This window comes from Dendroctonus ponderosae, unplaced genomic scaffold (genome assembly GCF_020466585.1).
Source record: "Dendroctonus ponderosae isolate FM_Combo_2020 unplaced genomic scaffold, Dpon_F_20191213v2 Dpon_F_20191213_2, whole genome shotgun sequence".
Classification (NCBI taxonomy): Eukaryota; Metazoa; Arthropoda; class Insecta; order Coleoptera; family Curculionidae; genus Dendroctonus; species Dendroctonus ponderosae.
This window is the reverse complement of record NW_026018165.1, coordinates 1,367,112-1,368,915: the sequence shown is the minus strand read 5'-3', so window position 1 is coordinate 1,368,915 and position 1,804 is coordinate 1,367,112. Positions and strand designations below refer to the sequence as shown.

General features: G+C 30.9%; 1 protein-coding gene across 2 annotated transcripts in view; it reads left to right on the top strand.

Moving 5' to 3' along the window:
- Window positions 1-611: 611 nt before the first annotated feature.
- Window positions 612-1,804, top strand: part of LOC109538192 (mitochondrial uncoupling protein 4) — a gene marked incomplete in the record, with an annotated part of 12,262 nt that continues 11,069 nt past the window's right edge. The window contains 2 exon segments of one of the 2 annotated variants that reach the window (XM_048663780.1): window positions 612-733; window positions 801-1,338. 2 annotated transcript variants of the gene reach the window in all.

The window sequence follows — 1,804 nt, the reverse complement described above, 5'->3', positions numbered from 1 at the left end:
TGGCTATGAGAATATGTCCGTAGTCCAAGAGGGGTCTGCAGATCGCTTTATATATTTTTGTCGCGGTATTTGTACTAATTCCTTTGTCCTTGTATTATAAATTTATTTTCCAAATTTGTATGCTCTTTTCCAATTACAAACCATGCAAATTTGGAAAAAAAATACTTGAGGCGAATGAGAGCATTTTGTTCGAACGAAAATTATTCTCAGATATATTTTAGTATGAAAAACGCATTTCAGAAAAATACCTTATTATTTGTTTCGTTTTATCACAATTTTTTTTGCTAGCCTCTAATGGGACCTATAAAATAAAAAAAAAATTCTCCAGTTTTACGCAAAATTCAAATCGTTGGAATTACCTCGATACTGACAAAACTCATTTAAATATAGTGCGATTTCTTTTGGTAAATCTTAAAACTTTGCTGCTTGTTTTCAAAATGCGATAAACATTATAAATTCTGAAACAATTCTGATGAAAAACCAAGCGTTTTGATTATAAAAAGTTCAACCAGCTTAATTTTTATATCCAAAGTCATGCTCTCAGCATACGGTTCACTTGATGACGTCAGAAGCACACACACACGGTTGCAACCAGATCATATGATAAACGTCAGAATGAATAGAAATGGCTTTGCAAATAAGTTTTGACATTATACATGCGATCTGATGTTTACTTCGAAACAGTGGAATCAGACGCAATATCAAAGTTCATTTGCCGTGTATTGATCAGATGGTAAGCCTTTCGCATTATTTATCTAACGAGTAGATTCAAATGAAAACATTGTTTTATGTACGAAAAGATCGTATTTTTCTGATGATGTGGTGATCTGCAGCCATTCATTCGCAATGTTGTCAGGTTGAAGGGGACGATTCATAGACTGTTTTGATTTTAAATACAAACGCATTTTTTGGTTCTTTGAAAAGCTTGATTTATCTTCTGTAAACAGTCATTAATGAGGCATTTATATTAAAGTAGATGAAATAGCTCGATAATCACAAATTGACATTGAGAATAAATTATTGTAATACCAGAAAGTACCAGCGTTTTCATTTGTTTATTTACCAGTTTTGCTTATCTAAAAAGAAACCTAAATGATCAATTGTTGGGAGATTAGGGAATTTAATGAATTGGATCACTCAATGAATCAGTTGTTTCTACCCAATTAATCAAGAGAGACCAAATAAGAAATTCGCTCAGTTTTTAATTGTAATCACTGCTTAATTTTTGATCATTTTCTCACCACTGGGTTATATAATAAAGTAACTTTATTTATAAGTTCTCGAACAACATTCAATAAGTGTGCTGGTTTAATCTTAAAATGTTGACTTTGTTTTAAGGTAAGACCACTTATGTATACATATTAATAGGGTTAAAGTAGATTAATAATATTTGGCAAAATGGCATGCAACTACTCGAATTATTAAATTAGGAATTTTTTTATATCAGTTTTTCCGTTTATTACGGGTTGAGAATGTTGAAGATAGGTAAATAAGGGTCAGTAATCCGTATAGGTATTCTATGCATTTATATTTACATATTAAAAAAAAAATAAACAGTAACATTTTCGAATAATAATATCTATATCAATTTTGCATTTGTACGCTCTTGTTTGATCTAGATTTATCGGAAATTTTGTAAAGACACATGACGTTTGCTTGTTGCAGTTATCATAAACTCGTCCATGGCTTATACAGGGTGGTTTTTAATGCGATAGAGTCCATTATTTCCGTTGGTGTTGGACTTTCGAAAAATAGTTTCATATAAAAGTTGTTGACGCACAAAGTGCGCACATTTTAAAAATAT